This window comes from Amblyomma americanum, chromosome 3 (genome assembly GCF_052857255.1).
Source record: "Amblyomma americanum isolate KBUSLIRL-KWMA chromosome 3, ASM5285725v1, whole genome shotgun sequence".
Classification (NCBI taxonomy): Eukaryota; Metazoa; Arthropoda; class Arachnida; order Ixodida; family Ixodidae; genus Amblyomma; species Amblyomma americanum.
Window position 1 is genome coordinate 14,188,793 of NC_135499.1, and position 19,125 is coordinate 14,207,917.

The following is a 19,125-nucleotide window of genomic DNA, read 5'->3' on the forward strand; positions in this document are numbered from 1 at the left end:
GAATTGTCTCAAGTAATGAGCTGGTTAACTAATTTTTAATAATAACTTTTGAACTAGTAGAGCTTGACACCTAGTTACAATTAGAGATTTGTAGCGGGTCGTCAGTAATAGACATATCAGTTTTTACAATTTTGAAAATGCGATTACCCTCGCAACGGTGGCTTGACAAAATATGGCTGCATGATGCGAAAATACATGCGCTTTCAAAAGCATGCAGGTAAAGCAACCTCTCCAGTGCTCGTAACTCGTTGAAAAAACCAAATTTTGTCGAGCCATAGCGCCAAGGGTAATCGCGTTTTCGAAGTTCTAAAAACTGTCTTAGCTATTACTAACGACTAGCTACAATTCTCTAAATGCAAAGAGTTGCCTAGCTGTGATAGTCAGAAAGCTAACTACAGGAAATTAGTTAGCCAGCTTACCACTTAAGATGATTAATCGGTTTTTTTGGTGTCCACAAACACTGGTAATACTATGCCGCTAAAGCCACATTTTCACCCCAAAAAACCTATTTTTGAAACTTCTGAAGAGTAGACATTCAGACAATCAGCTGTTGTGTGTGTGCACGCACCACTTTCCATCGAAAATTGCAGGTCTGCGCGTGACTAAGAGAATTATATTCCGCGCATTTCTCTATCACCTGAATAGAAGTGCGAATGTGATCTATTGTTGAGTACCCTTTACAAAAGCCTGCTTATCATTTTGTTGATTGAAGTCGGAGGTTGTCCTAGCTGATTCTATTTGCGATTACCTCAGTAAATACCTTGTAGACAATGGACAGTATAAGCTGATCGATCTGTAAATTTTCAAGTCCTTGACGTCTCCTTTTTATCAATCAAGAGAGAATATGTTAGCGTTCTTCCAAGCTTCCAGTACGCTCGAGGTCGTAAGGTATTGTGTATACAAGGTGGCCAGTTTTTCTCGCACAATCTCCCCGCCATCCTTGGACAGATTTGCTGTTACCTGATTCTCACCAGCTGCTTTTCCCCTTTGTACTGCACCTAAGGGTTTCATTTCAATAAATTACTTTCTCTCCTCCTTTGCATAGCTTTTAAGGCTTTCTTCCTCTTTCATTACCTGCAGGATGTCCCTTTCCTGTGCGCTCCCCCCTCTCTCATAAAATTCCTGATTTTCTTGACTATTCTGTAGATTTGTGTACAATTCTTTGGCCACTTTAACTATCTTATCCATATTGCTAATGAGTAATGACATCGCCCTCATTGTCTCTTAATGCACACATCTGATTTTTGCCTACACCTAGCTTCCCCTTCACTGCTTTCAGGCTGTCTCCGTTCTTTAGCGCATGCTTGATTTTTCCCATATTAAGAATTCCTTATGTCAGTTACTTTGCACGTATTGCCAAGCGCTTCTTAATCAGATCTTTAATCTTCTGAGACAGTTTGCAGGCATCCTAGCTGTCTATCCATCCTGTCGCCTGCCACTACTGCGCACACTACATGTAATCATAGCTGTGAGGTTATTGTCCATTTCCTGAACATTAATGTTATCTTCCTGAAGTGTTCTCCGGTCGGAGTCAAAGGTAAAACTGTTTATTAGAGCAGAAGCATACAATCAGGGTAGATAGTAACGTGAGAAAAAGGACATGCAAGGAGTTTAAAGAGTTTAGTGTCCGCATGTAGCGGCATACACGCTGAGACCGGGGAGCCCGGAGCCGCGCGAACGCGCAGGGATGAGGTGTTGCGCGAAATACAGAGCTCGGGCCAGACAGTAGGCATTATATATGAAGCGGCGTTCGGAGCAGCAGTAGAGCGCTATATTTTGCGGAGCGGCAATACCACAATACACTACACTCCCTCACTTAAACCCGAATGTCTGTTCTGCTGCGAGATACTGAATTCCTCTACTTTCCTTCTTACCACCAACTAATTGATGGCCTTCTTTCTTATTAGATTCTTCAATTACTTCTTCAAGACTAGGCTAATTTGAGGCCTTACCATCCTATTGTTTCTACAACGCACCTTTCTACGAACCTTCACAACCTGCACGATTCCAGTGAAAGCGCACATTGTGAAGTCTATTTCATTTTCAGTCTCACGACTGGGGCTGTTCCAAGTCGACTTCCTGTTCACCCCTTTGTGAAAGAAGGTATTCGCAGTCTGTATACTATTTCTCCCTGCAAACTCTACTAATAACTCCGCGCTGCTATTGCTACAGCTTTTGCCATAGCCTTCCAATGCCTTGTTTCCAGTACCATTTGTTGGACGAGTTGGTGCTTAGGATGATCCATAAGAGCGCGACAGACGGGACTGAGAAGAGAGGACACAACACTGAGCGCTGACTCACAACTAAAACGTTTATTGGCCGCCAGCCAGTATAAATACTGCCCTGGTGGCCGGGAAGGATCCAAGCACGCTTGACTTGCGTGACATTCAAAATCACCAGTACATCAGGCACGTGTCAACAGGTAAGAGTCATACGTGGGAAATATCACCACTACAGCAGGCACAAGTTTGCATTCACAAGTTAGCATTCACAATTAAGGTAACGGTTTTCCTTATCCGACTGCTACAGAGGGAGTACTGATACTTTGGTCAGAGGTCCTTCCTGTGATTTCATCCCTTTGAAGGGAGGTTTCGATTTGTTTGGGCAAGTTTGATAGGTGTGTTTGTAATCTGCTCTGGTGCTTGTGCATAACTGACATGTTGGAGATTTTTCCCCTCTATGTGTAAAGTAGTAAAGTGGATGGCTTCGTGCTGGTTTGTAATCGTCGCCATACAATCTGCTCAGTTTTGGTCAGCGAAGGGTGAGGAGGGGGTAGAATCGGCAGAAGTTTCTATGACGCATAGTGATGTTATGATAGGTGAGGAGGTGGTCCCTTGCACTTCAGTATGAAGGCAGGCCGTCCACTGCCCGGTTGACAAGAGCTTGGGCTTGCTCATGGGTGGCCGTGTTGCCCGAGTGTCGGCAGTGCACTGGACCCACAGGAGAATGATGTAGCGTTTGGAAGCGGGAGCTGATTGGGGGGTGCTTACAGCTGGGGCATGACTTTTTTTGTTTTGCAACATGATAGATGTTTGTCCCTGAATCAGAGAAGACAAATTCTGCGGAGGAGTGGGCAACCACAAGGGCTATTGCTGCCTCTTCCGCTTTTATGGACGGGGTCAGGCTTCGAATGGTGGCAGAGGTAACTAATGAGCATTGTCCGTCACGGCAATCACGACTGCAGACTGCTGAGGATATTCAGCGGCGCCCACTTAGACGGCAGAGGTGGACGGGAGGTAACACTTGTGAAGGGCCTCAGCTCTGGTAATGCGTCCCTCATGATTGGACTCCGGGTTAGCGTTTTTCGAGAGTGGCAGGATGTAAATATTTCTGCTAATGGTTTAGGAAAGAGAATAAAATGTGGCGATTTGAGCAGGGAGGTTAATATTTAGTCGATTTAAGAGTTGCTAGCCAGTTATCGTCTGAGAGAGTCGGTGGTATTGACCCATTAGGTGTGCCTTGACTAGCTCTTGTAGGTATTATGTAGCCCACTTGAAGAAATTCGACGGTAGCTGTGGCTTTGGGAAGGAGGACCATTTTGTAGGCCATTCAGATTACACTGCTCAACAGCTCGGTATCTGAGAGGGAGAAGTAGAGATAGTGGAGGGAAATGTAATTCAACATGGGCAGAAGGACTAAGGCGGCACGCCTATGCCTCTCTCATGCACTGGTGGCGGTTAGAGATGAGTTTCTTTAGGGTGGCAATGTTCTGCACGGATTTGCGAATAACTTTTATGGGATTGCTGCTAGTCTCCTTGTTGGAAATGCAGAGGCCTAGAACTTTGATGTTTTTGACTGTTTCGATAAGGATGCCGTCCAGGGTGGTGTCAATTGCAGGAGGGGGTGACGTTCTTTAAGATATACTACTAAAAATTACAATTTAGATACCGAGGAGCTGAAGCCTGTACTTTGGGCATGCATGGACACAACTTTGTAAGTTTTAATTTTACCACGCGCACCTGTGTCCCCTGGTCTGCTTTGTCTTTTTTTCATCACATGTGGCATTGATATTGACGCAAAGCTTTGTAATGATCAAATGTTTAGGGGAATCCCCGAAGGTGGAGTAGATTTGTAATAAGGGAGTAATTACACATTGCCTACTCCCACTTCGAGTTTTTGATCAATTCTGTCTCGCCCTACCATAAGCTTGCCGTCCTTGTCAACTCAGTTGGTAGAGCGACTGCGCCGGTGAAGCGGTGGTTCGAGTTCAAACCCGGGACCAGGTCTTCTTTAACTACGAAGTTTCTGAAACTGCTGTATAACTTTTCTTTGCAGCCCTATGGCTGCGCTTTGGTGGATGGCAATGAGTAATTACTCCCTTGTTACAAAGCTTTGTAACGTATGTCTGTTCATTCTTCAAAGCTGCTGGCATGCAGCTTTATCACTGTCTTTGTGATGCAAGACGCGACCAGATATTATCTCATCGCACGAAGGCAGATCTGATTCTACGTTGTTCCAGACTGCTGTGATTACTTCGCTTGCTTTATCTCGAAGGTTCATTGTCAGCTTTAAATTGAGCGTGCCGAGAGCAGCGGGCATTCTTTTCAAAGACCAGCAAGCATGCTTGTTGTCTTCTCTGCCAGCAAGTCTTCAGGTCATTGTAGGCGCAGGCAAGTCCAATAAACAATTTTTTTGGAAGCCTTCTTTCGCTGTCTTCTTCACTGTCTTGACTGCCGACACCACAACTTAACAATATATAAGACGGATACGTTCTTCATAATGCTTCCTTACAAAGTAATATTCTCGTTTGGCCATTACAAATGCAATCTTTAAAAAAGTTTGTGTTTACCTCTGCAGTTGCTGTCTAGAAGCGCTATTGGCTCTAGTGTTAAGCTATAAATGTGCGGCAATGGTGGTGGCTTACTGTCTTAGGTAGGGGAAAAGAGAAGATCACGGACATTTAAAACAACTCCATCCAACTTTTGTTCTGTGTAAAAATGAATGTTGTAGCTCTCACTAGAGATGTTGATATTTGTCCCGCAACAAAAGGCGCATTTTCCCGGAGAAAATTGGATTTAAAAATATCTTGACTGTATTCGCTCATGACATCCATACTGAAAAGGAAATTCTTAGAAAACGGGCCTTTGACCTCAACTTGTGTAGACGAAAAATACCTTGTGCCATTAGGCCCTTTGGCAAAGCTGCGTTTGCACCATTAAAATTCATCATCATCAACATTCTCTCAGCCTTTTGCCTTCATTGGTACTACCCATAGATGAAATCATTTTTATGTGTTTGCCCTAATCTATAATTGTGTTAGGCACAAATTGATGGTTGCCTATGTTGAATGACATCCGTATTTCAATCACATAGGCACGAAGTTGACCGAAAGCAGCTTTTATGAGCTTGAAAAGACCAAAAGATGGAAGACAGATGTTGCTACCGAAGGCTGTTTTTGCAAGTTAACTGTGCTCACATCAAGTGTTAGTTTAGCTTGGATATATGGAATTACTCATTGCCTACATTTTCCTGGCCACGATCCAGGGATCTAAAAGAGTTTGAATCAGAGTGATGGGAAAAGTATTTTAACCCAAAGTTTCCCAGCAATAAATGTGTCATTTGCTTTCGAGCAGACGTTCTCTGTCTCTTTTTGAGACCTCGTATCTGTATCTAAAACTTGCTTTTCACGTTTTTGTGATAGGTGCAATGCACAGTATTTTAGAAACCCTGCAACTAAGTAATGCAGGCATCACTAAAAGGTGGCTGATGTTCGCTGCTGATCAGGGCGGAGGCCATACCGAAAGTAGACACGAAACCACCATGAATGCCGTCATGGTAGCAAGCTGCTCATACCGCAGTGCCTCTGCAATATGTGTAGTTGTTTAAGGAGAAGGCACTTTCTGTGAGCTTGCCCTCATTTTCTCTAATTTTCCTTCAAGTTTTTTATTTTTACTTTTCCCCCTCCTAATTTTTTGTTCTGCCATGTTGCTTACTGTCTTTCTACTATGAACTAGATGCATTTTAGTGTGCTGTAGTAGCCTTCACAGTCTCATTCCGTGTGTTTGAATGTGTTTTGTAAATTGTCTCTCTTCCGAGCACATTTCTCTGACAAATTCGGCACTTGGCTACTGAGTCAAGTTATGCTTCATTCATAGGGATGGCATACTGTTTCTGCACTGCGTGCTTTTGCGTAGAGTTTATAGCTCCTTTTCACTCATCCTAAGATTGTAGTCATTGCATGCTTGGTTAGTTCGGAAAATCAGTGGTGATGTGGAAGCATTTCGCACATCGATAGGTGTGTAAAATATTCTTTGGTACACATGTTGCTCACTACTGAAACACTCTCATCATTGAGAAGAACAAGGAGAGTTAATTCTCTCATTCTGTGAAGTGCCTCTTTGATGAGTTCCTCAAAGTGCTACACACAAGGAGATTACTCACAAGCACAAGCATATCCAACAGTTCAATTTGTCTTTTATCAATCCGATACCTTTAACATTTATATATTTGCCACTGTATCTGCACACTGTGATAGTGGTTGTGTTGGGGCACAGTGCCATTGTCTCATTCAGAGGATTAACACATGCAAGCCCTGACAGAAGACATCTAATTTTGAATCGCAGGTTGTCCGCCTTGGCCTTGTATTGAGTGGACACAGGTTGTCGCACAATCAGTTGCAACTATTAAAAATTTGAGCAGCAGGCAATATTTTCATGTTAGCTTGAAGAGAAACCTTTGTGGTGTTTTGAAAGTATGCAGCTCTGTCATCCCAGGCTTTCCAGGCAATTCTTAACAATGATGTGGCACATATGGTGTTGGACTTGATGCCAACGTTACTTTGGTGGTGAAGGAACAGTGCAAAGTACGGGACAGGAGACAAACATGGAAGCACAAACACGGGCGCTCTGTTACTTTAGTCTTCATGTGCTATTCTCTTTTATGTGTTAGATATCCTGAACAGACATTTTTTTCAGTGAAGCACGTAGTATCTTTGTGTGATGGTAAGGTTTACTTTTCCAAGTGCAGTGTGCATCGTCCTGGATCTGTTGCTCGACATTGTATTGTTCCCTGAAGGTCGAACATTAAGGTTTTTTTTATTTGAGATGAAAAATAAAGTTGTCTTATTGTGTCACTTGGCCTTCGCTCACTCAGTTTCTGCCACGTTTTCGGCCCGGTGCCAGCGAAGTATGCGGTACACGAAAAAAACTTTGCTGGCACTGGCACAGGGAACGAAATTGGCTTGGGGGTTATATTATTCACTCGATATTCACCGTCGCCCAGTACATGCCAGTAACTGCCTATAGTGCGCGTTTAAAAAGTGCTAACTGAGGTCAAAGGCTTTCTATCAATAGCACCTAAATAAGCCAAGGCCAATTGTTTGCTTTGGTGAGCCTTCATTAGCTTTGCCAATTGTAGGCGTTCCAAGATTTGCTCTAGCAATATCAGGTGCTCGGGAAGGCTGTAATGCCAGTAGTTCAAATAACAGTCGCCGTAGAATAAATACTACTGCAATTATTGAGATATCGCTCTTGCACATGTACTAGCAAGGGTGTACGCAAAAAAAAATATCCAGGGAAATTGAAGGCATACTAATGGGCTGTAGAAGAACTGAGGATTGGGCGAGTTGGCTGTGATCCATTGCATTAAGAACCAGCGCTAAAAACACACACAGAAGACACACACAGCACCTTTGTGTGTTTCGTCTCGTCTTCTGTGTGTGTTTTTAGCGCTGGTTCTTAATGCAATGGATACTAATGGGCGTATGATTTTCCATAGCGTAGACAAATGCTCTTGACCCCTTCAGACCCAGTGATTACAATTAAAATCATGAAATTTAGAGGCCACCACTCTGATCAAGAAAGTCCTGTCTTTGCAGTAGTTCCAACGTTTAGCACTTTATCAAATGTTAGCAGCCTTTTACCTGACAGACACATGCTAACTTGTACGCTTTGTTGGCACCTTTGGCTAGCACCACTAATCCCTTGCACAGTGTGGAAGACAGGAAACCATTTTTTTCTCTTATCATATGGAACTGTACAAATAAGCCTCAAGTTGGTCCTCTGAAATGGACTTTCTGCGAAACACATTTAGAAGATCTGAACTATATTTGGCAAGTTATCCCAAATGAAATCGCTAGCACCTGGAGTCCCTGTTGAAGATTAAGCGGCGTGGTCATATTTGAGTTACTTGTCACTGCTTCTGCTATGTAAATATCTCTTGTTGCGCCGTCTATATGTAACACTAAACATCTTTCCTCCAAAGGTTTCTACATTCAGCGCAAGCACTTTTCAATGATAGGAACAAGTGTCAAGAGCGGCTTACCACATGTGTGGAGGTGCCTATTCATTCGACAAAGAAGAAATGGCATTCATGGCACAAACTCAACACAAGCACATTGAACCTCTATGGAATATCGCCCATGGCAGCAATGAGAAAACTGCAGGACGATTCAGAACTAAGTGATAGTGCAACTATGCCGAAGGTTGAAAGCCATCAGCCTTCTATCTTGGAAAAGCCAACAAACGCACCAAACGATTCAAGCTGTGCATCCAAAAAAGTCATCATGGGAAAATCCTTATTAAGTATGCTGCAGGATACTGTTGAACAAGACAGAATTCAATAATACAAACACACACTTACAAGGAGTACCTTCACCATATGAATATTTCAAAACTTTCTGCACTGACTCAATCTGAGAATTCAAATGACTAATTTGTTGTCAGTGCAGAAAGATGATGGGAGCTCGAGGCTGTAATATGGTTACTGGGAACGTCGTGGTGCAGCATCATACACGCCACTTTTCAGAAAAACCAGTGCTTGCCTGCTACTCAAATTTCAATAATTCCCAGTGATTCCATTTGGAATGGAGCATGAACCGACAGAGCTCATTTTCTGATCTTGTTCCACTATCCTCCTCAAAGAATACATGCTGGCCTCTGGATATCGATATTATATTGGACAAATTTAATTTGCACCGGGAAGGGTTAACTGTATAGCGAGACGTCCATAGATATCTCTGTGCACTGTGCAAGCCGTGCCTTTGAGCGAGGAAACGTTTTTGAACCGAAACTAGACTGCGTCATGTGCAGGAAGCGCTTGGATCACACCGCACAAAAAAAAAATAAAACACTGTGCAGTCCACACCTGTTAAGACCGATCGAACGACGTGCTCTGTAGTGAAGTTAAACACGAACCATGGGAATGTGGATGCACGATTGCGGTCTTGTTTCGAGCCCTAGGTCAGTCGTAGATGACGCAAGTCGACTCCTCGGTGCGTCGTTCGAGCGCTTTAGAAAGGCGGATGTACGTGAGCAACCTTCCGTACAAACAATTCCAAATGAACGGGAAATCATCTCTAGGACCTGCACAGAGTACGTTCGTACGATTTTCTGTAGCAGCTGTTCCACACAATCATCGCAAGGTAGTCCAACGGGCACTGTTTCTCGCACCCGACGGCCGACACCACAGAAAACTACGGAGCAAGGAGCGCTGCCGCTCAGCTAGCCCAGCCAAGACGAGGAGCCACGATCGTTGGGGGCATGTGGGTGACGTTTAGTCACGTGAAAAAAAGACGAGGCCCCGCCCTAGTCGGATTTGTTGTGAAAACAGCCTCACCCCGCAAATGTAGACGAATGCGCTTGGCGGTCGTCTCTCGAATGTTCGGAAAATGGGTAAAGGCGTGCGCTTTCCGGAAGAAGCCGCCCGTCGGGACCGCCAACGAGAGATGGCGCGTACAGGCACGGCGTCTTAGTGTTCCTGTATATGCTCCCGCAGGGAGCAGAGTTGCGCGAATGTCCGCCATTTTGTTCCAGGCTGTGCAGGGAAGCAGCTCCTCGAGCACACGGGCGCTGGGATCATGACGGGGCTTGCGCTGTAGAGCAGTCCGCTTTTTTTTTTGAAAAGCTTGCAAACGGCGCTGGATTGCGGGCATCCTTGTTTTAATTTTACTGTCTCAGGGCTCAGGATCGATGCTAAGCCCTTCATACTTTGTTGAAAAAAACGCTGAAAAATAATCTCATTTGCCAAAAATGTCATACAGCATGACAGAAAGATCGCGGAATGACAGTGATAGCTCGCAGTACGGACATTAATGGCGCATAAATACTTGAAAATGAAAAACCTGCCTGAGTTGTGCGATGAAGAGAAGTGCGGTATTGCATCTCCCTGCAGAACCATATTGAAATACTTTATTCTATAGGGTTGCGACCGCCGATGTTGCACGAAGCTTGTGAAGCCACGCTGCATACGATGTGAATGCGGGCAGTCTAAAGCAATGCATTTTGCACGCAATTAAATCTAACCAACCAAGGGCACAGATATCGCAAACTCGCGCGCTTATCTTTCACAAAATATACGTATCATATGTTGCTCTGACTTCTAGGCCTCCATTGCATTTTTCCTCTGCCATGGCCATCTTTTCAAGCCAAACACATCACGTGCCGTACTTCTTTAATTGTTTCTAAGGATCTCGAAAAGTGATTTGTATCTCTTTCTGGTGCTGTTATTTGCTCGTTTTTCCCTAAGCAGTATTGCGTTTTCTCTTGACCTACTTGAGATATATGTACCTTCACTGCATTCTGAAATATCTTTGTTTTGGACTGCTCCATGCTTTTACTCAAGGAAAAATAATTATCTGAAAATCGAATTTTGCTTTCAAGTATTTCATGCTATTTTTGTTCCCCTCTCCTCCAGTGTTAACATCCGTGTCAGTGGAACCTTAAGGGTACTCTTAACAAATAAAATAGTTAACTAGCCTAGGCAAAGCTTGTTCTCATGCAGAGTGACTGGCCTCCCATTTCTGTGTAGTAGACTGGGACTAGAACAAAATTTCACATACAGGTTGCTTGTCAAACATTCTTTATTTCGCAAAACAAACAATTTATGCAAAATGCTGGAGGTAGCAGCAGAATAAGCAGACAGGCTGGCAGCGGCTGCACATGAGAAATGCTCTGTCACGAACAGTTAGGTTCGGAACAAAACCTTTGTTCACATTTTTATTTGGAACTTGTAGCGTTGAAGGAAAAATGAAGATAATTTGTTGATGGCAAACATGAGTCACCGCATGGAGTTTGAGCGAGCCTGCTGAACAATTTATTTTATATATTTATTTATTTATTTACACAATACTGCAGGCCGTCATTTCAGTCCAGGCAGGGAGGGCAGAAAAATACATTCACTCAACACAAAAACAGTTACATCGTAAAACACAGAACAATAAAATTTTGTAATGTAGTACATATATTTAAAATAGCTCTCAGAGTGCCTTGTCAAAATCAACAGCCGATATCACCTGTAGAGGCGGGGCGTTCCATTCGTCAATCGTTTGTGAAAAAAAAGAAAATTTAAAAGTGTTAGTATGCGCGAAGTATGGTGCTAAGGTGTGATCATGATGACGACGAGTTCTACGCGTTTCTGAACACTGCACCTAGGGGACTGGAGAAATGCCTAGTTTTCCATGGATTAGCTGGTGAAGGAAGGATAGGCGGGCTATCTTGCGTCTGACGTGGAGTGGTTTAATATAATGTGCTGCCATTAGCGAATATGGGGAATCAGTTCTCTTGTATCTATTAAATATGAAACTTACTGCGCGTCTCTGTATTTTGTATTTGTATTGAACTGTAATTTTTATCACACTATCAAAATATATACAACTGGAGCGCACGGAAAAGGCGGCCGACTGCACCGGACTGCACCAGGCGGCCGACTGCACCGCAGCCGACTGCACCGGACGCGTCCGATCTCGATGGCAGCCGAGAGGGTACTGGGGCTGGCGAGGAACCGGCGTTTCGCCTGGAAAGTCGGCTCCTCCACTTCAAAATGGAACAAACGTCGTCTGCGGAATCACGTGAAGGCCGCTCGGTGAATGGCGTCAAGAGCGGCGCGAGGAAAACAGTCGCGCAACTCTGCTCCCTGCGGGAGCATATACAGGAACACTACGGCGTCTGGGAAAAAAGCACTTTCGTGGCCGCAAAAGGGAGATAGCGTGTCACGGATATATAACCGCTCAGCTAATCGATCTGCTCGCTTTGAGATGTTCTATGAAGCCCAGCCTTGCGATTAGGGAACGGCAGGCAGCTTCGCCGGTAACATCATGTTCGCGACATTCTACAACAGCGAAGTTATACACGTGTTCTTTACAGTCGTGAAGCAGTGAAGCTGGGTTCGCAGAAAAAATTGGCAGTGGCTTAGCTCGGCTATGCCAGGATATACGTAGCGAGTGGTACGTTCCCCTGACTGAGCTTGTTAATGTCACCGTATGTTTAGCAATGAGAGACATTGGGTATACACATCTTTTATTCATTTCGCTTGACAGAAACGAAGACTGCCCGATGATCTGTGAAGTAGCATGCAGAGGTCTCAATTTTTATCGATACAGTATTTCGATTTGGTAGAGCCTCTATAGTATACAAGCTCTATAGTATTTCCTCATTGTCTAGTCTAGCCGCCACGGTGGCTGAGTGGCTATGGCGCTCGGCTGCTGGTCCGAAAGACGTGGGTTCGGTCCCGGCTGCGGTGGTCGAATTTCGATGGAGGCGAAATTCTAGAGGACCGTGTAATGTGCGATGTCAGTGCACGTTAAAGAACACCAGGCGGTCGAAATTTCCGGAGCCCTTCACTACGGCGGCCCTCATAGCCTGAGTCGCTTTGGGGCGTTAAACACCAATATATCAAATCAAATATATCATTGTGTAGTCTGGACGTAAGGGTCCGAAGCTAAATTAAAGTCAAAGTTTTCTTTCATAGAGTAAGAAAATCCTGTTTCCTGTGTAAATCACCCAAAGTCACACACAGCTGCGAAACCGTGCCGTAGGGTGGTATACGAGTGGCAACAACATCAATCGTCTGCTTGGCAGATGTGCGCAGTGCCACGCAGACTCCTTGGATGATAATGCCGCTTTCCAGAAGCCGAACAAAGCAGGCTTCACCATTATTCCCCGCGATCGAATGGTGATGTCTGACAGCAATGATACCTTATTTCACGTACACACAGACTCCTGCGTTATTTGCTTCAAGCCAACTGCCAGGCAACAACCTCAGGATTGGAAAACTGAACCTCCTCTTGTCTATACCTGACTCTCCTCTGCATACATGTTAAACGTTGTGATACAGACGCCCACGACATTTCCGCCTTTTTAACGAAATCCTGCGCATGTGGCGTGGGGTTCAGGAGATAGAGCGGCGTACAGCGAGGCGGTGACGAAGAACGTGGCGCAGCTGTGGGGTCTCTCTGGTTACCAAGGTATTGGCGCATGCGCACGACTCCTCATCCGCGTGACGTCACGCTCGGCTTTGATGGTGGAGCGTGTGCGCGGCAACGGCGGCGGCGAAGCGCACGCCGCACTTTGCACTTCGGTTGCCATGGCAACGGCGCATGCGCACAGCTGGCTTCTCCCATGTACTGCGAAATGTTCGACTGGTAGCCCAGTGTAGCTCTCGCTGCAAAATACTGCTGCGGCCCGCTTTCCTGGCTCGCTGGGCGTCAGAGGGTCCGTGCGACGCGCATAACGCAAGAAACTGGCTCCTGCTGCAGCTGCCGTGGCCCTTCATCCTTCCGGTCGGCACGACGCGGCCCTGGTGGCCTCGTCTCTGCGTGCCTACCCGGGCGTGCTCGTGTGCGGTACCAGTGGAGTGGGCAGCGCACGACTGGCGGACGCCATCACGCGCCTCTGCTCGCATGCCGTGTTCACGGGAGAGCTGGCGCTGGACCTGGACGCACGTGGACGCCAATATCTGTTTGCGCTGGGTAATTTTGTTCTCAGCCAGTGTTAAAGCAGCACGAAACACCTGTACTTTCGGGGCCAGGATAGATCTGCCTTTACCATTCAGTCTTCTATTCAGGTTGCAGCGGTTGCTTAGGAGACAGACATAAATAATATGAGCGTGTCATCCAGTGTCGGCCAACATCTTCCCACACACATCACTCAAGAGCAGTGTGATCACATATTACACTCAAATCGCTTTTGACAGCTTTCTAACAGTGACCTCCAAAGCACGAGTAATACACAAAGATAAGATAATCGTAACCCTACTAAATATTATAATATACTAGTAAATAATCGCACGAGAAATACACTGGCATGAAAAAAGTCAATTTTGCAGAAAATTCAAGAAAGTAGACTAACAATAAAACGACATTCGCACGAAAGCTTGTGTCATGCTTACTTAGCGCCTTGAAAAAGTTGTACTCTCAAACTTCAGTGCACAGACATGTTTGTTTTCCTTACATGCTTGTCTTGAGGCACATTCTGTTACGATGGTCATAGCCATACCGTATTTGTTCAATGGTCACAAGTCTGGTATTTTATTCTTTTCGTTCTGTGGTTGTTAGGAGTCTTATCTTTTTATAAGTGGTATGTCGCAGGCTATACAAGTGTTCTTTACAGACGTATCTCTCTAGGAACAATGATGCATTGCTTTTCATTTGAGAATATAGAGCCATTGCTAACTTTTCACACAACAAATTTGTGATGGTCAAGAATTGGGGGTTTTAAAATAATGGCACTCAGTGCGCTGAACGCGGAACGTTTTTTATTGGGCGAAACGTTTTTTCTGTAGCCCAAAGTGGGCTCTTTTAATGGGACATCTCATGCGAAACGCACAAGAGTTTGTTCTAGACCCTCTGCGATTTCTCATACATAAGCAAAGCTCTTGTTTATGCTATAGCTGTTTCATAGTGAAAATAAAATTAAAGCTGTGCAAACAATGGGGACCGAAAAGACAGACAAACGACGGGTCCAACTCTACTTGCAGCTGAGTTTATTTCCCATCAAGCCTGCCTTTCTGTCGACAACCAAGCCGTTTCCAAGGAGCAATCTGTCGCCGTCACCTGGAATCACTGCTGACACATTACTTCGGATTGGCGAACAAAACTCCGTAAACGAGGAATGGACAGCACTTTAGTGAGTTTTTTTAACCTGGCCAGCCAGAAGCAACGAACACCATACCGGAGAAAGGAGCTAACTACGCTAGAAGAAAAAAGACAAACACGCACGACCAAGGGATCCTTTTATGGGGCATAACGTCCTAAAGCGACTGAGGCTATAAGGGGTGCCGTAGTGGAGGGTCCCGGATAATTTTTACAACCCGGAGCTCTTAACGTGCATTTACATCGCACAATAAATGGGCCACCAGAATTTCGTCTTCATCGAAATCTGACCGCCACGAGCGACTCCAAGTCTGTCGAGTCAGCAGCCGTGCGTCATAGTCACTCAGCCGACGCAGGGGCGTTGCAATTGACTTTTGAGCCTACTGATTCTTAACGGCATTTTTGCTTCAGTCATGCTTGTTCTTTTTCCGTTCGTGGAGCGTAGTTAGTTCCTTTGTTCGCCTTTGTGTTCAATGCTCCTGGATGACCAGATTAAAGTTGCTCAATGAATCGCTGCCTATGCCTCGCTTACCGTGCTTTCTATGCTAATCTGATATGCACTGCGAAGGCGACATGGATGCGAAATAAACTCAGTTGCAAATGGCGCTGGTCCTGCGGTTTGTGTGTCTTCTCTGTCCCCGTTGGCCGCGCGGTCCTAATTTTAGTTTCTTATGAAAGTTTGTGCCTTTCTCATGAACTGCGAAAATCATTTTCCCTCGCAATCGGAGGAAAGAAATCCTTTTACAAAAAGGAAACTAATTTTTATATATTTTTTTACTGAGAGCATTATTTGCATAGGACTGATAATTTCAAATGGCTACCATATGCCAGGAACTTTTGTGGCGAGAGCTACGCTGGCCACGAACTTGCTATTTCGCACTGGCAGTGCTCCGAGCAGGCACAGAGACATACCTTGAGCCGTTGCCTAGCAACCGCCGTAGCTGGGCGGACGCCGTGCGCTCGCCGCGCCATCTGGCATGACGTCACACCGCGCGCCTCGCCGCCCTTACGCGCTTAACCGCTAACCAACGTATTCGGTGGCGGCATCCATGGGAGCCACTGAAACCCCTGCAAAAATATACCTGTGCCGAGGCTGGCAACCGAACCAGGGCCTTTGGCGTTTGAGGCGGAGACGGTGCTACTCCGCCACGAGAACTCAAGGTTTAGTCATGAACAAAGGCTCATCTAGTGAATGCACGGGTTTCATATATTAACTCTTCTAATGCAGAAGTCACCGCGCTTTCGCTATATATATCCTGGCCGAACAGAGATAGGCCATCAGCAATCTTTTTTCCTATGGATTAAGGGAAATTAATTTTTACAGTTCAATAAACAGCCACAAATTTTTTACAAGAAATCGGAGGGGTTCGACCACGTGCCTTAGTGAGTCTGGCGTGACATGAACTCGAATCGTTTTTGTTGTACTCCAAACAAGAGTATAGCTCACATGGGAGTGTACGTAAGCATAATTTAATTGCTTTTAAGCTGACGTGGTAGCAGATTTTAGTTTCTAAGTGACTTCAACAATTCATGAGATATTTTTGCATTTCTGGAACATAAGCCTAACAATTCAGGTTCTCCTGAAAAACTTCTTCACGAAATTTTTATGCTTTGCCGCGTTAAAATTTTTCTTCATCGAAATGAATATGAATTTCAGTACCGCATAAATTTCTCGCCAGGATATGATATATTTTCTTTTGTCAGTATTCATGGCTTATCCATTACGCCAAGCTGTATACCGTCAAGTTATCTAGCCAGTTGGCGTGTCTCCCAATATCTCCTTTATCCGCTCCTGAAACAAATGTTTTTGACATCAGCACTGTGGGCGACACCTCTGCGCGAGGCCGCAGAGAAGGGACTCGTGCCAGGTCCTAAGAATAAAGCGGTTTATTAAGCATGGTGTCGAGGTAGGGGGGTCAGGAGTCGTCGTGGCGGGGGATCAGGAGTCGTCGTGGCGGGGGATCAAAGGCTGCTTTAGCTGTTAGGCCCCCTTGTGCTTTCGTCTTCTGCTGCGCTGCAGTGTTTTTCAAGACCCCTAAATAGCCCCACCACGTAAGACCATTCGAGAGAGGAAGGGTGGTCGAGGGTACTCGCAGGGAAAGGCGAGGTAGTCAAGTTTGTGGCCGCGAGCCGGCCCCTTAACTCCCCCCCCCCCTCCTTGAAATTCTGTGCCGGGGTCCGCCAGTAGGCGTTCGAAGTCCTCTAGGTCCGGGACGGTGTCTATGGTGTCGAAGGGATGAGGGGAGCTCGCCGGGAGGGCTCCTCATTGCTGGCAGGAATACCTCCCCCCCCTTGCGTCTGCAGCGCAAAGGAGGCACTCGGCTCCTCCAGGGGCCCTGCCGGCAGCGTCTTCAAAAGAAGTTCCTCGGCCGCGGAGGAAAGCAGCTCTGGCAGGCTGGCCTGAAGAGCGCGAAGGGCCGCCGCCTGCGGAGTGCCTCTCTGGAGAGGCCGCAGTGTCGCAGCGGGGAACGCCGCTGACGCTACGATACATTTTGTGCACTTCCTCCTTGCGCTCTTATGAAGCGCAGCGGCTTCATGGCTGACCCGGTGCACAAAGAAGGTGCTGCACAGGGAGCAAATGTCGGCCCACTCCTCGTCGTTGTACTGGGCCGGTGGCTCCTGGTCCCGCTCTTCCAGGGTCATGCCCGCGAAAGGCTGCGGCACTGCATGCAGGTCGTCGCCGCAAATGTGCTGCGCCTGGTCCTGCCACCTGGACCTCGCGCAGTATGAGACGGCTGCGCCGTTGGCCACCGTGGTCCAGGCTGGTACGACCTTGGGCCGCTTGGGTGGCGGCTGCTCGGCGGCCGGTGCGCAGGCTTGGTGCTGAGGGGGCTGTACCGTCGGTTGCGAACCGTACCACTACATGCTCGTCCTCACGGGGATGAGATCGCCGCATCGCTGCGATTTTCCGCCGCTTCGCTACCATCGTTCTTGCGAAGGTGGAAATCCTTCAGATAAGCGCGTGCACAGGACCGGTGGTTTTGCCGTTTGTCAACAACAGCAGCCGGTAGGTGAGCGGCCGGAACTTGGTACGGTCGCCCGTTTTGAAAACGACGTAATGGCGACCTTTGTCGTACTGATCCGCCTACTCTATGCGCGCGACATCAAGGTTTTCTCGAGCCGCGCGCTGCGCTCCCTGAAGTGCTCCAGGAGCCTTATCTCGTACTGCGAAAGCGGAGGGGGCGCGGGCCCCGCCGCGTTGAGTAGGGGATTCTATAGCGGAAAAGCGATCTCTTTCCCAATATTCTAGTGAGCTGGCGTAATACCCACCAATCTGCTCGCGGTTTTCCTTGTAGAAAACACTAATTCGGACAGCGGCGCGTCCCAATCTCTGCGTTGCTCGGTCGTAGCGACCAGCATGCTCTTTAGATTTCGATTAACCCGCTTGGTTATGTTACTCTGAGCGTCGAAAGGGAAAGCGAAACGCGTGAATGTCAACACGTGAGAGTTTCGCCCAAATTAGTTGCGACACAAGCTTCTTAAAGGGGAACAACTGAACCCACTTGGTATAGTGGTCCGTTGTTACTCCCGGTATTACTCCCGCGTGGACAGATGGATGGGTACCATGATATCCCAAGCGACCACTTGCTATGGGTAGTTGCTAACTACCGGCTTGATCATTCCACCGGGCGTAACTGCCCTAGGCCAGGCTACCTGGCATACCGGCCAGGTGTGGGCACATCCCAGCACATCCTTTCTCATGTCTGGCCCGGTCGCTACACGGTATAGCTTGTCGTAAGGCTTACTGCCGCTGCCATGGCCTGCCAACACTGAGTCACGAAACTGCCGCAGGAATCGTTTCCGCAACCTTCTCGGGACCACGACTCGTATAGGGGATGTTATCGCCTCTTCCTCGTCAAGTTGCGGGATACATCAATAAAATGGAGAGTTGAGCGAGTTGGTACATACTGCTGGGAATAACAGCGCTGAGACGAGGGACAAAGAAAGAAGAAAACAGGACTGGTGCTGACTAACAACTGAACGTCCCCGGAATAACCAACCTGATTCTTCTTAAAAATCATGTACACCTATTTTTAATAAAACTGGAATCTTGTACAAACACAAAGATAAACTAACAAGGGAAATCAGTGAAGCGTTTCATATTCATAAAATATTGACTCATGCGTGAGCACCCCCTCTGTAACAGTTCATGACTGTGAACTAATGTATCTGGATTCAAGTGATTGATTTTCACTGTGGCTTTTGGTATTGCGCACGCGCCCGTGGTTGTCAAAGGAGTATATTTTGCATGTTTTTCTAATAAACGTTCAGTTAGTCAGCACCGGTCGTGTTGTCGTCTTCTTTCTTTGTCCCTCGTC

The 19,125-nt window shown here is 46.4% G+C and overlaps 1 protein-coding gene across 1 annotated transcript in view; it reads left to right on the forward strand.

Annotated features, from left to right (window-relative positions):
• The window catches only part of LOC144122864 (uncharacterized), a 968,996-nt gene that overhangs the window by 132,178 nt on the left and 817,693 nt on the right, over nt 1-19,125 (forward strand). Inside the window, exon 2 of the mRNA XM_077655844.1 lies at nt 13,472-13,684. The gene's annotated coding sequence lies outside the window, so the exon portion shown is untranslated. The remainder of the gene's footprint in view (nt 1-13,471; nt 13,685-19,125) is intronic.